The 3,990-nt window shown below is 43.1% G+C and overlaps 1 pseudogene; it reads right to left on the bottom strand.

Moving 5' to 3' along the window:
- Positions 1-1,163: 1,163 nt before the first annotated feature.
- Positions 1,164-3,734, bottom strand: LOC143656842 (zinc finger protein 264-like; annotated as a pseudogene).
- Between the last annotated feature and the right edge of the window lie 256 nt (positions 3,735-3,990).

Here is a 3,990-nt window from a genome sequence, read left to right as displayed (position 1 = left end):
TAAAACCAGGACTCTTATTTCCTAAATAGCACTTAAGCCCTCTCTGATATTGCATCTACAGATAGAAAATACACTATTTCAATATTGCTAGCATAGGGTGCCCATAGTCCAGGAAATGTTTATTGAACTCAGAGAAGTGATACTGAATTGTGCCTCTAAACACAACCATTCTTTTGTGTGTGTGTGTGTGTGTGATTTGTTTTTAATAAAAACCAAGCCCTAAGCAGTCTTAAATGGCACAGTGAAATATGGTTATCCATGGGTGGATCCTTTCTCCTTAGATATAAAATAGGAAATGTGTCACATGATGGCATTTTCAGTATTCTACCTTCTTACGGGTTCAAATACATCATGACTCAAGCCTTCATATTTCTCACAAAGAATTATGCTCCTTTTGACTAGAGATGTGTGGAAGAAAAAAGATGTTCAATAAATGTTTGTTTAAAGTTTAATTGTCCAACTTCCCAGAGATATGATAGGAGTGAATGTATATGAAAGTCAAAGAAAGGTGCTGAGACTCTTTCATGAAAGCATTTGCTTTTGATACTCTTCTATATCATCTCCTCCTCCTCTCTCTCTTTTAAAAAAATATTCCTGAGTTGGCTTTCCAGTGTAAATCTAGGAGAGATCAGTGGCTGGAGGTGTTTATAGGTTCATAATAACCAGGGGCTATGTCTCCTTATGCTTTCTCACAAGTAAAGTAAAGCCCAAGTGGGGTTAGTTTCTAATATGACTCTTTAGATGACAAGTCATGATCTATCACAGAAGATTTTCTTGCAGTGATGACACTTAATGACTGCAGTATGAATTCTCAGATGGCAAATAAGATTTTTCATTTGGCTACAGACTGTCTTTAGTAGTTATATTCAGAAATTTCCTCAGTGTGAATTCACTATGTTCATGGAAATTGGCCCACTGGTAAAGAGCCTCTCTACATTTCTCTCCAGTATAAATCTTTAGAAGTTCCTTGGCAGCTGAGCTGAGGCTGAAGGTTCTCTTATATTCACTGCAATGTGACTCCTCACACAAGTTAGTTAAGAAAGAGCTGTGACAAAAGTCTCTGCATTCAAAAGGGTTGACACCAGTATGAATCCTGGAATGAAAGACAAAAACAGAGTGGCAGATGAGGGTCTTGCCATGTTACTGTACTCACAGGGCTTTTCTCAAGTGTGAACCTCATTGTGCTATATGAGGTGTGACCTGCATCTGAAAGCCTTCCCACATTCAATACACTTGTAAGGTATCTTCCCAGTATGAATGAGAGAGTGTTGAATGAGGTCTGCACTCTGGTGAAAAGCTTTCCCACACTGGATGTGTTCATGGGGCTTCTCTCCAGTGTGAATCTGCTGGTGCTGCATGAGTTCTGAGCTGCATCTGAAGGCCTTCCCACACTCCTTGCAATCATAAGACTTTTCTCCAGTGTTGATGATGTAGTGCTGAATTGGGTACTCCTTATTGTTGAAGCCTTTCTCATATTCTTTGCATTCAAAGGGTTTTTCTCCAGTGTGGGTCCTATTATGCTGAATAAAAGTAGAGTGGTGGGCAAAGACCATTTTGCATTCACTGCACTCATAGGGCTTCTCACCAGTGTGAACTGGAAGGTTCTGCATGAGGTATGACCTGCGTTTGAAGGTCTTCCCACACTTGGTGCACTTGAATGGCTTCTCTATAGGATGAATAACATAGTGCCAAATGAGGGTTGAGCTTTGGCTAAAGGCCATCCCACACTCATTGTGTTCATAGGGCTTCATTCAAGTGTGAATCTGCTGATGCTGAACAAGGTTCCACTTCCATTTAAAATCTTTCCTGCATTCCTTGCATTCATAGGGGTTTTTCCCTTCATTGGTCATGGAGATTTTATCTGGTCCATGTGAGTTACAGTCAGGAAAAATATCTCCTGGAAGGACTTGCTTCTGTAATACCCTTGAGGGCAGAATATCATCTCTTCTCAAACCATCATCAAGGCTTATCTTTCCAGGATGAGTATCTTTGGGCGAGTCTGCTTCTGCCTTCAAGTGCCTTTTCCAAGAGCTCTTCCTGACCCTTGGCTCGCACCAACCTGGAGTCCCTTGAAGATTCCTGAGTTAAGCTTTCTTGGAACATGGCTCCCTTTGAGAAGACCAACTGAGAAGGCGTTGGTTCTCTGGTGTGATATTTTTCTCTATCACCTAGACCAGTGCTTGGGGAGAGGTGTCTTGTCACCATCCATAGTTCCTGGCCATGCTGCAGGAGATGGATCAAGTCTGGTTTGGGAACCAGATTCCCTGATGTAGACACAGGGAGACCAGGCAGGAGATGGATCCAGAAAACTGCAGGGCCTGTGGGGAGGAGGGCACCCGTGGCCCTCCCCACCAGCCAGGAATCAAGAAGGAGGCTGCGGCTGCCTCAGGTGGGAGAGAAGTGCAGCCTTACCCAGTAAAGTCAGAGCCTGTAGGTCTCCAGCATCACCTCCTGGTACACGGCCCGCACTCCTCCTGGGTTAAGGTGGCAGCCACATTCTTGAAGGCCACCAGCATCAGAGTCAGACCCAGCAGCGCTCCTGCGGCCAAGGCCCAGGCGGGGAAGCGGGGACAGCTGCGGGTTGAGTTGATCGCTCCACAGGGTCCTAAGCGGGGGCGTGCCCTATGCCCCGGGCTGCATGCCCCCTGCACCCTCCATGCTGCAGCAACACAACCGTTCTTACTAGAAACATTCACTGAGCATTTCATAATCACCTCGTTTTCTTAGACTTTCAAGAGAAAGATTTGGATGATAAACATTTCTCTAAAACACTGTTCAAGAGATTTCAAATTGAAGTCTTTAGTCTCTCTGGAAGAATTTGTATCATTTCTACGTGACAAATAAAGTAATTGAGATCATTTTATTTACGATGCTTATTTTTTAGAAATTAGTCATTCCGTGCAAAGTTTTGTTGCGGGAAGCACTGGCTTAAATGTTAAGAGATCTTAGGTCCAAGGAGGTTCTGTTGAGACTTCTAATGACTTAACTCTTTGAGACCTGAATTCTAGAAAACTCATTTTTCCCATCTTCCATCTCTGTCTGAAATTTTAAAGCCACTTCATTTCAAATACATTATCTTCCCAGAGACTTGCCTTTCTTCACACAGGCAGGTTGGCAGTCACTCAGCTAAGTCCTAGATAACCCTGAGCTTCAAAGCTGGTCATTTCACCAGGATCATGAAGACACTGGAGTTTGAATTAAAGGAGATGGTGGAGCCTATGACAAAATACTCAATCCCATTTGATTATCTCTTTGAAGGAAGGCCCAGTCTTGCTGGACCTTTTGATTTTTCAAGAGAAGTCAAAATCCAATTTTTACAACATGAAATCTACTGAGTTTTGGTAATTGGCAACATATAACAATAAATAAATGAAACAGAATTGTGTGGGACAAACAAAATATATCTTTGGGCCAAATTCTGTCCACAGAACAATGGTTAAATAGTGTCCCAGATGTGAAGCTGAAAGTAAGAGAAGGCCGGGGTAGGGGTAGGGTGTGGCAGTAGGGTGTACCCAGGATGGTGGGATCTTAGCCCCAGGATTCCCAGCCTTGGCATGAATCTTAGACTCCATTCAGTGCTCAAAGCAGAGATGTACAGGACATCAAGGAACTTCAGCAGCCTTGAGCAGCCTTGAGCAGTCAGGGTGTCAGTAATGCCAGATGAGAGAGAAGAGAGTTCTCCATCCGGGTACCACTAACCTGGTGTCCGCTGGATCAAGGAGGGACCCCGTCATGATGGAGGAGATAGAATGTCCCAGTGGTGATGGAAAAAAACTCAGTATCCAAATTGTTTTGACCTCATAAATAAAGTAATATTTCTTGAACCTGAGTTTGTGGGCTGATATTTGCCCTCTGTGTAAATACACAATAATTTATTATGTGAAAATTTGTGTCTACTGTCAATGGAAATGCCTTTATCTCAGTGAATGGCTTGACCTTGTGAACTAATTACCTAAAACAGAGTCTGGAGGTGATTCTTGACTCGTTATT

The sequence above is a fragment of the Tamandua tetradactyla genome, chromosome 15 (genome assembly GCF_023851605.1).
Source record: "Tamandua tetradactyla isolate mTamTet1 chromosome 15, mTamTet1.pri, whole genome shotgun sequence".
Taxonomy (NCBI): Eukaryota; Metazoa; Chordata; class Mammalia; order Pilosa; family Myrmecophagidae; genus Tamandua; species Tamandua tetradactyla.
The sequence above is the reverse complement of the archived record's forward strand: the minus strand, read 5'-3'. Positions and strand labels throughout refer to the sequence as shown.